Below are 23437 nucleotides of genomic sequence, written 5' to 3' on the forward strand. Positions count from 1 at the left end.
TAAAAAAAGTTACAGCCCTTTGAAATTACAAAATGAAAATCGATTTTTTCGAATATATCTAAAACTATTGGAGATTTTTTATTGAAAATGGACATGTGGCATTCTTATGGCAGGAACAACTTAAAGAAAAATTATAGTGAAATTTGTGCACCCCATAAAGATTTTATGACGATTTTGTTCCCTTAAACCCCCCCCAAACTTTTGTGTACGTCTCAATTAAATTATTATTGTGGTACCATTAGTTAAACTCAATATTATTAAAACCTTTTTGCCTCTTAATATTTTTTCGATAAGGCAATTTTTATCGAGTTGAGGCTTATTTTTCAATATGTTTACATAAAGATTTTATGGGGGTTTTGTTCTTTTAAACCCCCCAAATATTTGTGTACGTTCCAATTAAACTATTACTGCGGTACCATTAGTTAAACACAGGTTTTTAAAACTTTTTTGCCTCTTTGTATTTTTGCGAAAAGGCACCTTTTATCGAGATGTGACTTCTTTTTTAATATGGTTTAAAATATCCCTAAAAATGTAAATCATAAATAAATGTTCATATTATTACCAAGTCTCCATAATCGTACTTAACCATATACAAATATGTGGTGGATTTGACAAACATTCGAAATATCTCGATAAAAACTGACTTTTCGAAAAAGTACTAAGAGGCAAAAAAGTTTTAAACACATTGTGTTTAACTAACGGTACTACAATAATAATTTAATTGGAACGTACAGAAAAGTTTGGAGGGGTTTAAAGGAACAAAACCGCCATAAAATTTTTATGGGGTGTCCAAATTTCACTATAATTTTTTATTAAGATGCTACTGCCATAAGAATGCCACATGTCCATTTCCAATAAAAAATCTCCAGTAGTTTTTGGTACATTCGAAAAAATCGATTTTCATTTTGTAACTTAAAAGGGCTCTAACTTTTTTTATGTGCACATTTGTACAAAGGTAAGTTAGGTTCAATCGAATTATTTTTGTTCCCAGAATATGTGATTAAATTTACGATCTGTATTTTTGTTACACCCTGTATATTATGAAGTATGAGAATGTATTTAAACAGGGACGTATGTATGTATAGCGTTAACAAGCTTTTTTGACTCATTGCTGAATGGATAACCAGTTTTGACCCCCTATGTGGCTCAGTGGTAAGAGCACCTACCTTTGGATCGAAAGGTCCGAATGGTCGTGAGTTCAAATCTCACCAGGGTCAGAAATTTTTCGTTTATTATAAATTAGTAAATGAAGATAGTTTCTGTTCTTGTGGGATCGGTACTCACCGGAGGGACCGCAAACGTTCGGATACAATTAGCGTCTCTTTGCAAAGTAACAAGACACTTACTCAACACACACACTACACATCACACTAGGTATCTCAAGTTGTGACTGGCTGATTGACATAAAGTCCATGCCATTAAAAAATTCCATCGTTTTCTGTTGTTAACTGTCAGCTTCCAATCTCTAATTCCCATCTCTCTGGCATCGTCTGGCATCATTACATCTTTCTATTTCTTTATTCGTCTTCCTCTCATTATTTGCACTCAAGTACTCTCCAACCAATGTTCTTGACTTGGCTATTACCTTACATTCTTTTTAGATGTCTGAGCCATTCCAGTCTACGTTTTTTCACTACTTTTGTTATTGGAGAGTTAGCATACAATTGGTACACTTCTACATTCACATCCGATTCTACATCCGTCTTCTCAATTCACCCTCTACTACTTTTCCACCAAATATTCTACAAAGTATTTTTTGTTCCCACGCTTCCAATTTGTTCTATATATGCGAAAAAAGGAAAGTCCCAGATACAAAAGATATTATTAAAATAAAATTAAAATAACAAATAAAGATTTAAATCTGAATTCGCGGTATTATTTTTAATCATATCGAACAACCTGGTCTGTTCGTTTTAATCCAAGTAATTAAGCTTCAAAAATAGGACAAAACTTCGCCATTTTTACAGAATGAATCGATTTACTTGAAAATTTGAGAAAAAGTAGTAGATAGTCCAAGGATCGAAATCTATATCATGTCGAAAGGTGCTTTTGCCATGGGGGTGGTTCCCACCCCATCTCGGGGGTGGAAATTTTTTATTATATTTTGACTGCAAAAATTGGTAATAACATTCATTCTAAGCAAAAAAGCAAAAAAAGTTTTATACATTTTTTTTAATAAAATTAATAGTTTTCGATTTATTCGCTATCGAAAGTGTTAGTTTTATATCGAAAAAAATTAATATTTTCAACCAGTTTTATGGTAATAACTCAAAAAGTTTTCGTTTTATCAAAACAACTTTTCTTAACAAATATGTACCTTTTAAAAAAATAAACAAAACCGTTTTATTTTAATTTTCTTTAAGACAATAGTAATCGAGCTATATATATGTTAGCTCTTCTTCGTCTAATGCTAATAATTGTAGTTTCAAAGTCAAAATACGGGAAAACTATGCATTTTTCGAGAATAACTTGTTAAAACTAAACTAATGTATAAACAAATATCTATCTCCAGAAATAAAAAAGGCTCTAGCTCAAAAATTAAGTGGCTTATAATAAAAATAATGTCAGTCCCTATTTTTTTCAGCGAAAAAGTGATCGAAAACAACCGCCTAATGACCACCCTAATTAAAATTACGCATTGATCTAATTTGATCTTGCTCATTTATGTATTATTAATGGGTTCTAGAAGTTTTACCGGCTTAGAATGATCAGTTTTTAAAAAAAAATTGAGTTAAAAGCGTATAACGAATTTTGGTAGTTTGGTAAACACAACATTCTGCCCTATCCTTCAGAATAGAAAGATTAGCATCAGAGATACGAAAAAATGTTTAAATATGAAATTGTAGCTTATTTAATTCCTAGGAACTTGGTTTGCAAAAAATTTTTTTCTACGCAAAAATTGAGTGACCTATTGACAATTAAAACTTGCAAAACATAATGAAATAAAAAATTTTAGTAGTTCCAAAATGACACAAAATCTAGGCATCGGATAAAAAAGTTTATTTGAAGAAAGTGTATTTTTTTGTTCTTCTTAATGGCGGTACAGGCTCATTTTTTAATATTGTATTTAATTACAGAGTAATTTCCACATATTAATATATTTTTTAAATTTGGCTCTGTACCGCCATTTTTTATCATATTACGAATACGTGTGCCAAATATCTCGAAAAAATATTCAAAATTACAGCCGCAATCTTAAAACGCGTTTTTGCTACTTGTTGATCGCTGCTGTTTCCTCTTAATTTCATTAAAACATGAACACAATAAGACACATTTGAAATAAATTAGTAAATAATATCTAAATATTAGTTTTTTGCATGTATTATAACTATTTTAAGGCCGTATTAAAATATCTAAATTCAGTGCGGAAAAGTAGTGGGGAAAAGTAAAATTTTCCAGGCTAAAACGCGTGCGGAAAAGTAGACTTTTTTGCAAGCTCGTAGAAAAAAGGATTAACAACCCTGAATATACTTCGAAAGAATGTTTAATTACATGTCTTATTAATGCCTCGAGATAAAAAAATCTGATTAACTGACTTTTGTGAGATAATTAATTTGTTGCTTTATAATAATTGTATCTTTTATTCTCGATCATGCTATATAATATATAAGGGCGGTTATAATGGATGATTCAATATTATACCTTGTTTTACGTGTTGATTATATCAAATGCTATAAATAGCTTTTCTTAATAATTGGATATGGAATATGAAAATATATTTAAACATAGGCCTAGCCATGTTATTTTAGTATCGCGAGGAAGGGGTTCAAGAAACTAAAACAAGTAAAAGTATATAAAATTATTCTTATACACATACGAAATAGTAGGGGAGGCAAGTATGCTAAATTTGCAGTTACTCGAGCGTTATGGGGACCAACTGAGTGTGAAGATTAGGTCCTAATAGTGTTGCCCAAAATCGGTCTTGGTCTTGCAGTCTTGGTCTTGTTCTTGCATTTTCGCAAGACCAAGACCAAGACCGCCTAATTTTAGCAAGACCAAGACCAAGACTGACCGTGCAAGATTTGAGCAAGAACAAGACTGACCCTGCGAGACTCTTGCGTCTTGCAGTTAGGACCTAATGTCGTTTTATGGAGTATAGTAGTTCGGGTATATGCTTAGATGCATAGAGGCTCTATGAGACGCAAAAAAATATTTAACAAAAAATATAATAATACAGGGTGTTTCAAAAAGGTATGTCATAAATTAAATCACGCATTCCGGGGACAAAAATAAATTGATTGAATCCAACTTACCTTAGTACAAAAGTGTACACAAAAAAAGTTGCAGCCCTTTGAAGTTACAAAATGAAAATAGATTTTTTTTCAATATATCGAAAACTATTGGAGATTTTTTATTGAAAATGGACATGTATGATTCTTGTGGAAGGAACATCTTAAAACAAAATTATAGTGAAATTTGTCCACCCCATAAAAATTTTATGGGGGTTTTGTTCCCTCAAACCCCCCCAAACTTTTGTGTAAGTTCCAATTAATTTATTATTGTGGTTTCATTAGTTAAACACAACGTTTTTAAAACTTTTTTGCCTCGATAAGCCAATTTTTATGGAGATGCGGCTTCTTTTTTAATATGTTTACATAAAAATTCTATGGGGGTTTTGTTCCTTTACACCCCCCAAATGTCCGTGTACGTTCCAATTAAACTATTATTGTGGTACCATTAGGTAAACACAGTGTTTTTAAAACTTTTTTGCCTCTTAGTCTTTTTTTGATAAGTCACCTTTTATCGAGATGTGGCTTGTTCTTCAAAATATACCTAAAAATGTAAATTATAAATAAATTTTCAGATTATTAACAGGTAGGTATATCATAGGTACTTAACCATATACAAATATGTGGTGGATTCGACAAATATTAAAAATATCTCGATAAACACTGGCTTATCGAAAAAGTACTAAGAGGCAAAAAAGTTTTAAAAACATTGTGTTTAACTAATGGTGCCACAATAATAGTTTAATTGGAACGTACACAAAAGTTTGGGGGTTTTAAGGGAGCAAAACCCCCATAAAATTTTTATGGAGTGCACAAATTTCACTTTAATTTTTTTTAAGATGTTGCTGCCATAAGAATACCACATGTCCATTTTCAATGAAAAATCTCTAAGAGATTTCGATATATGAAAAAAAATCGATTGTCATTTTGTAATTTCAAAGGGCTGTAACTTTTTTGTGTACACTTTTGTACTGAGGTAAGTTGGATTCAATCAATTTATTTTTGTCTCCGGAATGCGTGATTTAATTTATAACATACTTTTTTGAAACACCCTGTATAATAAATCTTGTCGGCCCAAATTATAAAGACTAAACATTGTTTGTGCTGAGTGTGCGATATCGGTTACGCAAACCAAAATTTACTGAAAAAGCGCGGCTAACTATAAAATAACAGTCTATTTCTATTACATTGAACATAATGAACAATAAGTTTCTTTGACATTGTTTATGACATCGACACATTCAGCCCTATTCTGTAACTTTTAATAAATCGAATAGAAATGACCAAGTCGAATCGTAATTACCCAAAATCGGAATGTTTGATATCTATCGCGTCATTTTTGTGTTTGGATTGGTATTCTGTAACTCATATCGTAATCGAAACCTCTGACTTCTATTTCACGCGGTTCTGAGGTGGTGGCAACCCCGCATTAACCAGAGAAATTATTGTTCTGTGACTGGATCTAAATTTAAAATTTGACACCGTTGCCATATCCTCAATGTTTTCATACTTTCTTCATACTATCCTCAAGTTTTGAAAAGTAAATAAAGTATTAGTGTAAATACTGGATGCAAAAAGCTCAAAAGAGGATAAATGGTTTTAAATTAAAGTTAATTAAAATTGATATAAAAAAAGATAAACTGATAAATAAAAAAGATAAGTGAAGCAAGGTAAGGTATGCAAATAAAATTTAGTAGATTTTAAGAGGTAGTTATTGCGTATTTTTTGACATAAAATTAAGAATTTTATATTCACCATTGGCGTGCATACGGGTCATATTACCAGGTCATATTACCTGTATGCACGCCAATGGCGAATATAAAATTTTTAGTTGTATGTCAAAAATGTGAAATTACTACCTCTTAAAACCTACCAAATTTCATTTGTATATCTCAACCGGTTTTAGAGCAATAAATAAATCGTCAGTTTGTAAGAAAAAATCCAATATCCCGTATCTCGGAAACGAAGCATTTGCAGACATATGTTCTAAAATTCATTATGTAAATAATATTATAGAATGAATAAAGGCTTTTATTATTATCCAGATTTAGCCTTACGGCTCACACTCCCTCTAAGGGGAAAATTGACTAATCCCAGATACCTACGGAATCAAAAGGATTGAGCTCTGGTGGGACTCTTTCCATGTTATCGAGCCCTAGGTGACTTGGTATGCAGGTGTATCTCCCAAAAATTTTCGTACACTTCTGGCCGTCGCGAGTAGTACAGCTTTCTGCATGGTCTTATAAAGATGTTCATTCAGACCCAGCTTTTTGATGCTTTCGAAGAGGGTCTTCGGAATGACTCCAGTAGTAGACAAAATAATCGGTATTGTCTGGGTACTTTGCATTCTCCATTGTCTCTGTATTTGAATTTCCAGATCTCTGTACTTGGCGATCTTTTCAGTAAATTTACTACGTAGAATATTGTTGTTAGGTTTCGCCACATCAATTAGTGTTGTTTGTCTTGTTAATTTATTAACTAGTACGAGATTTGGTCTATTATGTGAAACTGTTTGGTCTATGAGCACAGTGCGGTCCCAGTATAGCTTGTAGTTGCCATCCTCAAGCATACTCTCAGGAACGTATTGATAATATTTGAGATGGTTTGTTTGGAGAAGTCCCAGTTTGATAGCTATCTCTTGATGAAGGATCTTTCCAACTGAGTCATGCCGTTCCTTGTATTCAGTTGCAGCAAATGCCTGGCAGCCCCCGGTAATATGTTGGATGGTTTCTTGGGCTTGACATCCATATCGGCATCTGTCATTTTGAACCTGAGGGTTTTTGACGATATATTTCAGGTAATTTCTGGTTGGTATAACCTGATCCTGAATGGCCAGTATTGATCCCTCCGTTTCAGGGAACATCCTTCCTGATGTCAACCAATAGTTCGACGCTGTACTGTCGACATAGTCTTGGCTGACCTCATTGGGATGTCGCCTGTGTAGAGGTTTACCCATCCAGGTGCGCATTTTTTCGTCTTTAGTGAGGTGGTTTCCGCATGGTATGCGCATTTCTGGTTCCCTCAGTTTGATCGGTGTTGTGTCATCTATTGCGCAGATAGCGCGATGTAGAGTAGATGTCTCAGCCTGCATCTGAAAATAAGCTCTTAAGTTAGCAATTTGTTTGTCTAATTATTGCTCACCTATCTCCATAAGTCCTCTTCCTCCTAAATTCCGTGGCAATGTCGTTCCTTTCACAATATTATCATTATTATTATTATAAAGCTAACGATTATTATTTTTTCATGCAGAATTACTCCTTAAAGTTTGTTGCACTTATTTAGAAACACCCTGTATTGATGAATAACGTTGCTAGTTGTTAAAGTACCTAACTTTTTTATTATCCAACATAAGCGAATGAATCAAAAAGCATAATGTTAAGAAAGCCTAAGGCTACAGTTGAGTTTTAATTTCAATATTTTATATACGCCAGAATATTCCACAGATTGTTCCAAACTTTGAGGAAAAAACACACTATTATTTTTACACCCGTTATACAATGACGCTTATCTGTTTAGCAACAATATTATTACATCGATATTTTTGAAGAATAAATATATAACATATTAAAAAAATCACTAAAATCGAATAACAGGTTTAGAAAATACAAGACATCAAAAATGTCCTATTTTTAAGGTAGTGCGGTAATTTTGATGCTTAGTGTATCTTCGGGTTTCCATTTAAAATTTTAAAGTTACCCTTCGACCCTCTCCCTGAGGAGTCGTGTTTGATATCATTCGATACCAAATTTTAACCAGATTTTAAAAAAATTTTAAACACGTATTTTTCAGTTTTTCGATCTGATGTTCATTTCGCGAAATATTCGCTTTTTTGTGAAACTTTGTAACTCGTCCATTATCTTCTCGTTAGCCTCTGATCATTTTCCTTGATTATGTAAAGTAAGGTTCTTATCAGTTAGATCACTCTGGTTCCCACGGCATCATATAATCCCAACTCTTGTAGATCATCATCATCATTATGATTTAACCCGGATCTATCCACTGCTGGATATTATAGGTCTCCCTTAGTCTTTTCCATGTCCCGTTTTGTGCTGTTTGCATCCAATTTTTGTCGATTATTTTTATTTCATCAGACCATCTTGTTGGCGGACGATCTCTACTCCGATATGCTTCTTGTCTTGGTATCCAGTGTATTATTCGCTGTGTCCATCTGTTATCCGACATTCCAGCTATGTGCCCGCACAGTTCCACTTAAGGATCATAATTCTTTCTATGGCACCTCTCACTCTTGTTCTTCGGAAATGAGAGAAGAGGAGAACTCTTGTAAATATTTTAATATTAATTCGTGTTTTATTTTATCAACTGCTTTGTAACGGGTAGCTATTTCAGGACGACAGATTCAGTAAAACACAGGTTAAAAACAAAGTAATTATACTTATCATACAGTTCAAAATAAATAAAATAAAATATAAATATATCTTCTGCAAAGGAAAAATAACATTATACTTATTACTGTCATCAAAACAGAATAGTAATATGAAAACGATACAATACACAACACAATATATACAATAACAATCTCGCTACATGGAATCATCCTATCTACTCATTCAGACTCGGAGACATCGCATTTCAATTCAATGCGATAACATTGAACAGCGACACAATCACCCGTCCATCGTTACTACCGTTCACTGCGGTAACGGTTAAACGCTCTGCCTAGGCAGAGTACCACCTCAACCCGGTGCATCTCTGCCATTGAGCCATTCCTAATTCAATAGGTTAAGTATAACTGATCCTATGATTCTCCTCCTCGTCTTAAATATGGTCTCCGTGCCACTTCTCCTTCGGTTTCGTCTAATGGGGTATGAAGAGGGGGTGCGTCAACACGAATACCCCTTCCATCTACTACGGTCGACCGGCCACGATCGTCAGCTGTGGCATCATATGATTACAGCTTTCCCATAATCCATGAAAGAGAAAAAAATATTATTTCTATGATCTACATAAACAGTGATGTATTAATGTTTGCTTACTAAAGATCGCTTCTTTCGTGCTAAGTCCAATTTTTAAAACCAAAGTGACTCTGGCCACTGATCTCTTCACGTTTCTTCACATTTAATACTATATAAATAATATATAATTTAGTGCAACTTAAATCGACAGGTTTCCAACAAGTACTAGTAGTTTATGCGAGGAATTTTAGTTGTCAGTTAAGTTTCTTGTTTAAGTTAAGTTTATTTTAGAGAAAAATTGGTTACTGACCAATGCCGATAAGATTTTTGTATAAACAAACCTTCTAGAAGGTGTTTGTAAAAAAATATATTTCATCAAATTAATAAAGACATTTATTGCCATGCTTTAAGAAAAAATAGCACAGTTACGTCTAAAAAAAAACACTTTAAACCATCAAAGATAAGAAATCACACACTTTTATAATCATTTAATAGCGCTGGGCTATTCTACAGACAAATGGAAGAAAACAATTTTAGCGGAGAACGAGCGAGCCCAATTTTCTCCTTTACCTAATTTATAAAATCCAACCTTTTTGTACGCCATTAGCCATACACGTCCGCAAAAGTAACAAAGCCAAATTGATATTTCCACAAACTTAAACCTCGGCAAACGCACCATTTACCGGATTTTTCTCGTTAGCTTCGCACTTTTGCTATTCAGTTCCTAACAAACGAAATCCTTGTCTCGACTTTTACAATATCCAGTGGTTCAAACGTCGCGCGGCGCACAGAGTCGCATTTTATTTAAAAAGCGATATGGTTTAAAAAATTTTAAAAGTTTGTCAGAAAGTTTAAGATTGATCGCAGTAAAATTACAGGAAATACAAGATATTGAATATCCTTAACTTCGACTCACCTTGCAGCAGTTTCGCGCCAGCGAACATGAGCATAGTGAGAAACGTTTAACAGCTAATCCCTTTCTCTTTTGTAAATTTTTCCGCGATTCAACAACATATTCTGGTGTGCATCATGTTATTGATTTTTTCACAAACTTAAACCTCGGCAAACGCACCAATTACCGGCTTTTTCTGGTTAGCTTCGCACTTTTGCTATTCAGTTCCTAACAAACGAAATCCCTTTCCGAATTTTACAATATCCACTGGTTCAAATGATGCACAGAGTTGGATTTTATTTAAAAAACTGTCCAAAACGAAAATCTCAAAAACTAGCATTTTGGGACAATTTTTGTCCTTAATCGGGGTATGGTTTAAAAAATTAAAATTGTCGATTTTTTTATTATTGTAAATAAAATTACATAAATTCTGGAATATTCTCTGAAAATTTGAGTATTATTGGATAAAAATTACCGGAGATACAGCATGTTATACAGGGTGTCCCGAAAAGATTGGTCATAAATTATACCACACATTGTGTAGTCAAAAATAGTTTGATTAAACTTAACTTACCTTAGTACAAATGTGCTCATAAAAAAAGTTACAGCCCTTTGAAGTTACAAAATGATAATCGATTTTTTTCAATATATCGAAAACTATTAAAGATTTGTTATTGAAAATGGACATGTATCATTCTTATGGCAGGATCATCTTAAAATAAAATTATAGTGAGATTAACCCTCCCCAAACTTTTGTATACGTTCCAATTAATTCATTATTGTGGTACCATTAGTTAAACACAACGTTTTTCAAACTTTTTTACTTCTTAGTATTTTTTCGGTAAGCGAGTTTTACCATACTTACATTTTTTTACCTTACCATTAGTTAAACACAGTGTTTTTAAACCTTTTTTGCCATAACAACATATTCTGGTGTGCATCTATTGATATTTTCACAAATTTAAACCTAGTTAAACGCACAATTTACCGGATTTTTCTCGTTAGCTTCGCACTTTTGCTATTCAGTTCTTAACAAACGAAATCCCTGTCTCGACTTTTACAATATCCACTGGTTCAAATAACGCACAGAGTTGGATTTTGTTTAAAAAACTGTCCAAAACGAAAATTTCAAAAAACTAGCATTTTGGGACGATTCTTGTGCTTAATGGAGGTATGATTTAAAAAACTAAAATGGTCGATTGTTTTATCATTGTAAATAAAATTATATAAATTCAGGAATAATCTCTGAAAATTTGAGTATTATTGGAGCAAAATTACCGGAGATACAGCATGTTACAATATATATCATTACTTTCGCTTTGCAGCAGTTTCGCGCCAGCGAACTTGAGCGTAGTGAGAAACGTTTAACAGCTGTTCCCTTCCTCTTTTGTAAATTTTTCCGCCATTCAACAACATATTCCAGTGTGCATCACTTTATTGATATTTTCACAAACTTAAACCTCAGCAAACGCACCATTTACCGGATTTTTCTCCTTAGCTTCGCGCCTTTGTTATTCAGTTCCTAACAAATCAAATCCCTGTCTAGACTTTTACAATCTCCAATGTTTCAAATGGCGCACACAGTCGAATATGACTTAAAAAGCGATATGGTTTGAAAATCTTAAAATTTTGGATTTTTTTCAGAAAGTTTCAGATTGATTTCAGCAAAATTACAGGAAATACAAGATGTTGAATATCCCTACCTTCGACTCACCTTGCAGCAGTTTCGCGCCAGCGAACTTGAGCGTAGTGAGAAACGTTTAACAGCTGTTTCCTTTGTCTTTTGTAAATTTTTCCGCGATTCAACAACATATTCCGGTGTGCATCACTTTATTGATATTTTCACAAAATTAAACCTCGGCAAACGCACCATTTGGCAGATTTTTCTCGTTAGCTTCGCTCTTTTGCTATTCAGTTCCTAGCAAACGAAATCCTTGTCTCGACTTTTACAATATCCAGTGGTTCAAACGGCGCGCAGAGTCGAATTTGACTTAGAAAGCGATATGGTTTAAAAATTTTAAATTTTGGATTTTTTTCAGAAAGTTTCAGATTGATTTCAGCAAAATTACAGTAAATACAAGATGTTGAATATCCCTACCTTCGACTAACCTTGCAGCAGTTTCGCGCCAGCGAACTTGAGCGTAGTGAGAAACGTTTAACAGCTGTTTCCTTTGTCTTTTGTAAATTTTTCCGCGATTCAACAACATATTCCGGTGTGCATCACTTTATTAATATTTTCACAAAATTAAACCTCGGCAAACGCACCATTTAGCGGATTTTTCTCGTTAGCTTCGCACTTTTGCTATTCAGTTCCTAGCAAACGAAATCCTTGTCTCGACTTTTACAATATCCAGCGGCGCGCGGCGCACAGAGTCGCATTTTACTTAAAAAGCGATCTGGTTTAAAAATTTTAAAAGTTTGTCAGAAAGTTTCAGATTGATCGCAGCAAAATTACAGGAAATGCAAGAAGCTGAATATCTGTACCTTCGACTCACCTTGCAGCAATTTGGCGCCAGCGAACTTGTACGTAGTGAGAAACGTTTAACAGCTGTTCCCTTTGTCTTTTGTAAATTTTTGCGCGATTCAACAACATATTCCGGTGTGCATCACTTTATTGATATTTTCATAAACTTAAACCTCGGCAAACGCACCATTTATCGGATTTTTCTCGTTAGCTTCACACTTTTGCTATTCAGTTCCTAACAAACAAAATTCTTGTCTCGACTTTTACAATATCCAGTGGTTCAAACGGTGCGCGGCGCACAGAGTCGTATTTTGTTTAAAAAGAGACATGGTTTAAAAATTTTAAAAGTTTGTCAGAAAATTTAAAATTGATCGCAGCAAAATTACAGGAAATACAAGATATTGAATATCCCTAACTTCGACTCACCTTGCAGCAGTTTCGCGCCAGCGAACTTGAGCATAGTGAGAAACGTTTAACAGCTAATCCCTTTCTCTTTTGTAAATTTTTCCTCGATTCAACAACATATTCCGGTGTGCATCACTTTATTGATATTTTCACAAACTTAAACCTAGTCAAACGCACCATTTACCGGATTTTTCTCGTTAGCTTCGCACTTTTGCTATTCAGTTCCTAACAAACGAAATCCCTGTCTCGACTTTTACAATATCCACTGGTTCAAATAACGCACAGAGTTGGATTTTGTTTAAAAAACTGTCCAAAACGAAAATTTCAAAAAACTAGCATTTTGGGACGATTTTTGTGCTTAATGGAGGTATAGTTTAAAAAATTAAAATTGTCGATTGTTTTAATATTGTAAATAAAATTACATAAAGTCAGGAATAATCTCTGAAAGTTTGAGTATTATTGGAGCAAAATTACCGGAGATACAGCATGTTACAATATATATCATTACCTTCGCTTTGCAGCAGTTTCGCGCCAGCTAACTTGAGCGTAGTGAGAAACATTTAACAGCTGATCCCTTTCTCTTTTGTAAATTTTTCCGCGATTCAACAACATATTCCGGTGTGCATCACTTTATTGATATTTTCATAAACTTAAACCTCGGCAAACGCACCATTTACCGGATTTTTCTCGTTAGCTTCGCACTTTTGCTATTCAGTTCCTAACAAACAAAATTATTGTCTCGACTTTTACAATATCTAGTGGTTCAAACGGTGCGCGGCGCACAGAGTCGTATTTTATTTAAAAAGCAATATGGTTTAAAAATTTTAAAAGTTTGTTAGAAAATTTATGATTGATCGCAGCAAAATTACAGGAAATACAAGATATTGAATATCCCTAACTTCGACTCACCTTGCAGCAGTTTCGCGCCAGCGAACTTGAGCATAGTGAGAAACGTTTAACAGCTAATCCCTTTCTGTTTTGTAAATTTTTCCTCGATTCAACAACATATTCCGGTGTGCATCACTTTATTGATATTTTCTTAAACTTAAACCTCGGCAAACGCACCATTTATCGGATTTTTCTCGTTAGCTTCGCACTTTTGCTATTCAGTTCCTAACAAACAAAATTCTTGTCTCGACTTTTACAATATCCAGTGGTTCAAATAACGCACAGAGTTGGATTTTGTTTAAAAAACTGTCCAAAACGAAAATTTCAAAAAATTAGCATTTTGGGACGATTTTTGTGCTTCATGGAGGTATAGTTTAAAAAATTAAAATTGTCGATTGTTTTATTATTGTAAATAAAATTACATAAATTCAGGAATAATCTCTGAAAGTTTGAGTATTATTGGAGCAAAATTACCGGAGATAGAGCATGTTACAATATATATCATTACCTTCGCTTTGCAGCAGTTTCGAGCCAGCTAACTTGAGCGTAGTGAGAAACATTTAACAGCTGTTCCCTTTCTCTTTTGTAAATTTTTCCGCGATTCAACAACATATTCCGGTGTGCATCGCATTATTGATATTTTCACAAACTTAAACCTCGGAAAACGCACCATTTACGGAAATTTTCTCGTTAGCTTCGCAATTTTGCTATTCAGTTCCTAACAAACGAAATGCCTGTCTCGACTTTTACAATATCCACTGGTTCAAATGTCGCACAGAGTTGGATTATATTTTAAAGACTGTCAAACAGAAAAATTTAAAAACTAGCATTTTGGGAGGGACGATTTTTGTGCTTAATCGGGGTATGGTTTAAAAATTAAAATTGTCGATTGTTTTATTATTGTAAATAAAATTACATAAATTCTGGAATAATCTCTGAAAATTTGAGTATTATTGGAGCAAAATTACCGGAGATACAGCATATTATACAGGGTGTCCCGAAAAGATTGGTCATAAATTATACCACACGTCATTCTGTAGCCAAAAATAGTTTGATTTAACTTAACTTACTGTAGTACAAATGTGCTCATAAAAAAAGTTACAGCCCTTTGGAAGTTACAGCCCTTTGGAAGTTACAAAATGATAATCGATTTTTTTCAATATATCGAAAACTATTAAAGATTTTTTATTGAAAATGGACATGTATCATTCTTATGGCAGGATCATCTTAAAACAAAATTATAGTGAGATTTGTCCACCCCATAAAAAAATTATGGGGGTTTTGATCCCTTAACCCCCCCAAACTTTTTTATACGTTCCAATTAATTCATTATTGTGGTACCATTAGTTAAACACAACGTTTTTCAAACTTTTCTGCCTGTTAGTATTTTTTCGGTAAGCGAGTTTTTATAGAGATGCGGCTTCTTTTTAATATATTTACATAATAATTTTATGGGAGTTTTGTTTCTTTAAACCACCCAAATGTTTGTGTACGTTCCAATTAAACTATTATTGTGGTATAGTCTGTTCGCTAAACTCAGACACAACTGGCTAGTGATTTTAGTGGGTAATTTTTTTGATTTTGGCCAATTTTGTCAAAATTGGCAAAATTACTAACTATTTAGTAATTATTAACTGTTTAGTAATTATTTTTTTGCCAATTTTATCAAATTGGCAAAATTATTTTCTAAAATTACTAGCCAATTGTGTCTGAGTTTAGCGAACGGACTATACCATTAGTTAAACACAGTGTTTTTAAAACTTTTTTGCCTGTTAGTTTTTTTTGATAAGTCACCTTTTATCGAGATTTTTTAAAATATACCTAAAAATGTAAATTATAAATACATTTTCAGATTATTATACAGTGAGCACGTAAAGGTGGGAATAAATTCATTTTTCATGAACGGGCAATTTTGAAAATAATTCCCGGAACAGGTCAATTTTTATTTTTAAACTACGACTTTTTGGCATATATATCATACTGGTGACGTCATCCGTTTGGGCGTGATGACGTCATCGAAGAATTTTTTAAATAAGAATAGGGTTCGAGTGATAGCTCATTTGAAAGGTAATTCAATTCTCTATCCAGTAATATAAACATTGACATAATTATTTATACAGGGTGTCCAAAAAAAAATTTTGGATTCAATTTATTGACATAAAAAGAAGAATGTGTGTAATTTGTTAAATTCAAAATATATTTTACTGCTATCAAAAAACAAGAAAAAAATGTTTATTTGGCAAATAAATATTGTTTTTTTTTTGCTTAAATTCAATGTTAAATCAGCCACCCACCTGTCTCTTGAGAGTTTGAACATTTAATTTAAGCGAAAAGCAATGATTATTTTTCAAATAAACATTTTTTTTTTGTTTTGTGAGGGCATTTTGAATTAAATAAATTATATACATTCTTCTTTTTATGTCAATAAATTTAATTTAAAAAAATTTTTTTTGGACACCCTGTATAAATAATTATATTATTATTTATATTACTGAATAGAGAATTGAATTATCTTTCAAATGAGCTACCACACGATCCCTATTCTCATTTAAAAAAATCATCGATGACCTCATCACGCCCAGATGGGTGACGTCACTAGTACGATATATATGCCAAAAAGTCGTAATTTAAAAATAAAAATTAACCTGTTTCGGGATTTCAAAATCGCCCATTCTCTACAAAATGAATTTATTCCAACCTTTACGTGCTTTCTGTATAATCGTATTTATTTAACCATATTATACAAATTAAATATGTGGTGGATTCGATAAATATTCAAAATATCTCGATAAACACTGACTTATTGAAAAAGTCCTTTACTTACGAGCAACAATGGTTACTGCAATTTTATACTAAAGCCACAGTACCCAACACTCATATTTCGTTGATAATTTTCTTGAATGCTCATTAAGAATATCTGTACAGTTCAATATTGATTTATGAGTTTTTTATACCGTCTCTCAAGAGCCAATGGTAAATTGTCGATATCCATTATCACATATCATGTAACACGTGACCCAATGCTCAGATTTTGTATATTATCGTTTTTTAATAACTAAATGGTAATATTGGCAGATTCTCTAAAATCTGTACATTTAAAATAAAGTATGCAACGTCCTTAAAAAACAAATATACTAAGAGAGTTGACCATAATTTTTGCATTTATGCGTGCTAATAATAAGCTGCGAAAAGAATTTAAGCATAGGTACCAAAAAATTAACGCCAGTGTTGTTTATTTAATTTTAGTTTATTTTATCTTTAATATACATTAACCCTTAAACGCCCAACCTTTTTTAGGTTCCATGTACGCCCAAGGGTGGGTAAAAAATGTCCACCTCGAAAATAGCTAATATATTTATTGAGAGTTGTTGAAAATGGATTAAACTTAAGAATCTTATGCTTAATAAACACAGCATCTTCTAAAATATTAATATAAACAATTTACAAACCTTACAACAAAATTACAATGTACATCAAAATTAACATACCAGTAATTCAGATTTGTCGATTTTCTCCATATTATTTCTTTCAGCCTCCTCATTGGCAGATAATTATGTAGATTATGTAATTATACATCGATAATTATATGGATTATCTTCCTACCAACGAGACATTATATAGAAACCTTTAGTAACAAGTTTTGCCAAGGGTGTACTTTTTATGCCCATCCATATTTAACTCAAGATGCTGCTTTTATTTTCAAAAATATTGGTAGAACCAAATTAACATTCGATAATGGGCTGTCTTTTTAACAATAAATAATTTTTAAAAAAAAATTAAACACGTAATAAATATGTTACAAGGGAATACGCATTAGGTGGACATTTTTTACCCACCCTTGGGCGTTTAAGGGTTAATAATCTGGGCGCTACTTTTTGTTTCTTTAACGAAAAATGATTTTTCTAGAAAATCATCGAAGCCCATCCAAGATGTGTTTCCTCTTCGATAGGTATAGGTAATGTAGTGACCACCTCGATTTCTGTTAAGGTTAAGTGTGTCGTGTTAGGCTTTTAAACTGGTTATTTTCTTATTTTCACTTTTTGTGAAATCCGGGGAATGATAATAGCGGTAGGGGTTGGAGGAGGTGAGTTTGTAAATTGTTTTATACCCCTTTTTCAGCCATTAATTAGCAATAAAATATACAGCTGGAAGCGACCCTCTATCTGCTTTCGTTCCTGAAATAGGAGTGTTGAGTATTGTAGCTTAAGTATTCAACGGCAGTAGCTATTGTTGCTCTTTAGAGGATGAAGCAAAACAATCGTTTTTGGCGTAGACCTGCAGCAGTTACTTAGGAAAAAATACCCACTTGGTCTTAGGTTTCTAAACTGGTTATATTCACTCTTTGTGAAATCCGGGGACCGATGATAACGGTAAAGGTTGCAGGGGGTGAATTTGTAAATTCTGGTGTACCCCATCTTTCAGCAATTAATTAGAAATAAAATATGCCGCCGGAAACGACCCTCTATCTGCTTTCTTTCCTGAAATAGGAGTGTTGGGTATTGTAGCTTAAGTACTAAACCGCAGTAGCCATTGTTGCTCGTTAGGGGATGAAGCAAAACATTCATTTTTGGCTTAGACCTGTAGCAATTAATCAGCAAAAAATACTCACTTGGTTATAGGTCTTTAAACTGGTTATTCCCCTTTTTGTAGATTCCGGGGAATGATGATAACGGTAGGGGGTTGAATGGGGTAAGTTTGTAAATTCTTGTATACCCAATCTTTCAGCAATTAATTAGCAATAAAATATGCCGCCGGAAGCTACCCTCTGTCTACTTTAGTTCCGGATATCTGAATGTTGGCTATTCTAGCATAATATTAAGCTAAATGTTTCTCTGAAGGGGTTGAAGATATAAATTTTTATTTTGCGTAATAAATTAGCAATTAATTAGCAATAAAATAGGCCGCCGGAAGCGACTCTTTATCTACATTCGTTCCCGATATATGAATGTTGGCTATTCTAGCTTAATATTAAGCTGGAATAGCCACCTATTTCTCTGAAGGGGATGAAGCAATAAATTTTTAATTTGCGTAATAAATTAGCAATAAAATAGCAAAAAAATATGGGGCAAGTGTCATGGCTCCCTTATGAAATGGCTATTTTATCTTAATAGACATCATGTTGGCTATGCGTATGCCAAATTTCATATCAATCCAAATGGTTCTTTAAAATTTACAGCAAAAACCGTCAAATAATGTACTGCTAGTTTTTGAAATTTTTAATTTAGCTACTTTTTTATGCCAAGTACAACTCTGTGCAACGGCAGCAAGTGATTTGTAACTACTTCTTTCTTGGTGAAAGGTCAACAATCGGTGGATTGTGAGTATTTGGTGGAAAAATAACCGGTGACAAAGGGATAAAGGAATCTTTTTAAATATCGTGGACTGAATTTTGAAGTGGCTTTTGTGGCTTTATCATTTTATGAGGCAGGGAATAAAATCAGAAAAATAGATTACCTTAATTTCGTTAGTGATTTATAATTGAGTGAAGAAAGAATCAAGCGGTGAAGCATTTTAGATAACATTTTTCCTTGGTCTGTAAAACGCGTCTCTGTTTTTGTATATTATAGTTCACTAAATTTTCGTGTTCTTTCCATTGTACCGGGGTTCCTCCATTCTCAATTTTTTTAAGGGTATTTTTACTTACTACACTGCGCGTCAGAGAAAACGGGCACCCCAAAAAATTGGTAATTTTTGATGTCCCGTATCTCCTAAACCTGTTGTCCCTTTTAAGTAATTTTTTTAAAATGTTATAGCCTTATTCTTTAACAATATCGCTGTAATAATATTGTTGCTAAACAGGTAAATTTTTATTGTATACCGGGTGTACAAATCAAACTGTGTTTTTCCTCAAAGTTCGCAACACCCTGTGGAATATTTTAGCGTTTATAAAATACTGAAATTAAAACCCAACTATAGCCTTATGTTTTTTTAATATTCTGTTTCTTGATTCATTCGCTTATGTTGGATAATACAAAAGTTAGGTACTTTAACAACTAGCCATGTTCTTCATCAGTACAGGGTGTTTCTAAATAAGTGCGACAAAGTTTAAGGAGTAATTCTGCATTAAAAATAACGACAGTTTGCTTATATATATCCGCAAATGCTTCGTTTTCGAGATAGTGGGTGTTGCCATTTTTCTTACAAACTAACTATTTATTTATTGCTCTAAAATCGGTTCAGATATGAAAATGAACTTTGGTGGGTTTAAAGACGTAGTTATTGCACATTTTTGACATACAATTTACCATTGGCGTGCATACGGGTAATATGATCAGTCATATTACCCGTATGCGCGCCAATGATGAATATACAATTTTTAATTTCATGTCAAAAAATGCGCAATAACTATCTCTTAAAACCTACCAAATTTCATTTGTGTATCTCAACCGGTTTTAAAGCAATAAATCAATCGTCATTTTGTAAGAAAAAATTCAACATCCTTGATCTCGGAAACGAAGCATTTGCGGACATACGATTATCAAGGAAACTGTCATTATTTTTGAATGCAGAATTACCCCTTAAAATTTGTCGCACTTATTTAGAAACACCCTATACTGATGAAGAACGTGGCTAGTTGTTAAAGTACCTAACTTTTGTATTATCCAACATAATCAAATAAATCGAAAAACAGAATGTTAAGAAAATCTGAAGCTATAGTTGGGTTTGAATTTCAGTATTGTATAAATGCTAGAATATTCCACAGGGTGTTGCGAACTTTGAGAAAAGAACACAGTTTGATTCCTACACACGGTATACAAAGAAAACTTGAACTTTTGAATGCTGTAAGCAGAATTGCTATTCTAATTTTTAATCAAAAGCTATTCGGGTTAAAAAATGGCAATTTCTCGATTGTTTGAAAGTTCAACCACGTTTATCTCGAAAACTATGCATCCTACGAAAAAGACTGTAAGGGCATTTTTTGCTTAGAATGTCCAAAAAAAAAAATAAAAAATGTTTTGTTGTATACCTAACAATCTTATCGACATTCGGACCAACTGTTACCCAAAAAATTCGTATTCTGTGAGTCAAAATACATAGAAAAAGAAAGTGTGTGTACTTTGTACGCACGTAAGAAGTTACACTTCTATTATATAATTTCAAAGAAATAAATATACTTAACAGGTTATTTGTATTTTATTTAAATATTAAACTAATTTCTTACCTACCACTATTAAAAAATTTTTGTTAAAACGATACCAAAAATTAAAAAAAAAGAAAAGGAATATGAATCGTCCGGGATTTGAACCCGGGACCTCTCGATCTCCGGTCACACGCTCTCCCACTGAGCTATATTCCCTTCGCTTTGACAGGTTACAAGATTTCTCATACATACTGACAAATTTAATAGACCAAGTGAAGTATACAAAAATACTTTAAATATACTTACTATTATTATAAAACGTCTTATTCTCGAGGAAGACAAATCCAAAGACACAAAAATTATAATAAATAATACATTTACTAAAAACACTAATATATCCTTTTAATGACTTATTTGCGCTGACAGCGCTGATACATACATATCTTGAAAGATTAGCAACGAACTACATACTGTCTGTGTGCGCATGCGCCCAATATTATAAAATTTCACTCTCGATCGTAAAGAAGTAAAACACCAAAAACTTAGTTAGTAAGTCCATCTAAATAAAGGGGGCCGTTGTACCCCCTGGCGACAATACTACAAATAATAGAGTTTTAGCTCGTGTAGGTACCGTCATAAACACAACTATAACTTGGCTTCTAATATCTCGACTTCCTTAATAAAGTTCTAGGATAATATTTCTATGATGTTAAGGAATAATTTTACGTAAAAAAGCAAAAACCTCTTATGACCGCCTCTGTGGCTATAAGAGGTAGCCATGTACAGGGTGTTTGGTAAAGAATGGGCCATAGCTTAACCTTAGATTTCTGAGGTTAAGCTAATTTATCTTAGTACAAAAGTTGATAATAACCGAAATACGGGTGTCATAGTTAAACTTTTATTTTATTTATTTTTGAATATTTCCTGACAGGCATGGGACAACAACACGATATTTGGTAAGTGGTGCTGGTACTGTCCACCCTACTAAATTATGTTAAACAAACGTTTCTATCTACTACCAGAGGCGTACGACGGGGGAACGTAAATGGTTAAATGGTTGACCCTTCCCAAATTCTACGCCACTGGCGGCATTGCTATTTTAGTGCAATTTTTTTTATTCTCCAATACTTTCTATGTAAATAATATACTTCTCATTCGTAACCATAAAGCAATTAGTTTTCGAGATATTTGAAGCTAAAAACGAAGGAGCATAATACATTAATCAAAATAAGTGTGCCTTCTCATTTTTAACTTCAAATATCTCGAAAACTAATGACTTGTTACGACTTAATAGTATATTATTTGCATAGAAAGTATGAGAGAATCTAAAAATTATGCTAAAGTAGCAGTTTCATCAGTGGTGTAGAATTTAGGAAGGGTCAACCATTCATTTTCCCCTGTCGTACGCCTCTGGTAGTAGCCAGAAACGATTATTTAACATAATTTAGTAGGGTGTACAATGCCTACACTTTCTGCCAAGTATGACATGAATATGTCAAATTATTTTAAGGTATTCTTTTTTTTTTAATAATTTATTCTTTATTTAAAACTTTAAGAACTATGAGTGTGCCCGTATGTGTATACGTGTATAAGTGTAGGTACTGTACATCCTACTAAATTATATTAAATAATCGTTTCTGGCTACTACCAAAGACGTACGACAGGGGAAAGTGAATGGTTGACCCTTTCCAAATTCTACGCCACTAATGAAACTGCTATTTTAACATAATTTTTAGATTCTCCAATACTTTCTATGAAAATAATATACTCTTCATTCGTAACGATAAAGTCATCAGTTTTCGAGATATTTGAAGTTAAAAGTTTGAAGTAAAAAAGTTAAAAAAAATAAAAATTAAATTAAAAATTAATCAAAAGTTACTGTGATTAATGTATTATGCTCCCTCGTTTTTAGCTTCAAATATCTCGAAAACTAATGGCTTTATGGTTACGAATGAAGAGTATGTTACTTACATAGAAAGTATTGGAGAATCAGAAAATTACACTAAAATAGCAATTCCGCCAGTGGCGTAAAATTTGGGAAGGGTCAACCATTCACGTTCCCCCGTCGTACGCCTCTGGTAGTAGCCAGAAACGTTTGTTAAACATAATTTAGTAGGGTGGACAGTACCAGCACCACATACCAAATTTCGTGTTATTGTCCCATGCCTGTCAGGAAATATTCAAAAATAAATAAAATACAAGTTTAATTTTGACACCCTGTATTTCGGTTATTATCAAATTTTGTACTAAGGTAAATTAGCTTAAATCGGCCTATTTTAACCTCAGGAATCTAAGGTTAAGCTATGGCCCATTCTTTACCAAACACCCTGTATACCCCTCAGATGATCCCTAATAAGGTTGAAACTTACGTAATGGTGTTTATGGTTTTTTTTTGAACGAACTGATATGTAAGATATCTCTCATTTTCGTTTTACAGAGAATCCTTTTATATTAATGTTATCCTAACTGAGTATCGGAACCAAGATTTCGTTGAAATTTTGCCATGATGAATAGACAGGTAATGAAGTGCAACTTATAGATATCCCCGTGTCTTCTTTCATTCAT

General features: G+C 33.1%; 1 protein-coding gene across 1 annotated transcript in view; it reads left to right on the forward strand.

The window, feature by feature from the left end:
• Positions 1-23437, forward strand: part of LOC114330269 (potassium channel subfamily T member 2) — a 630795-nt gene that overhangs the window by 291502 nt on the left and 315856 nt on the right. The window lies entirely within an intron of this gene.

The sequence above is a fragment of the Diabrotica virgifera genome, chromosome 9 (genome assembly GCF_917563875.1).
Source record: "Diabrotica virgifera virgifera chromosome 9, PGI_DIABVI_V3a".
NCBI lineage: Eukaryota > Metazoa > Arthropoda > Insecta > Coleoptera > Chrysomelidae > Diabrotica > Diabrotica virgifera.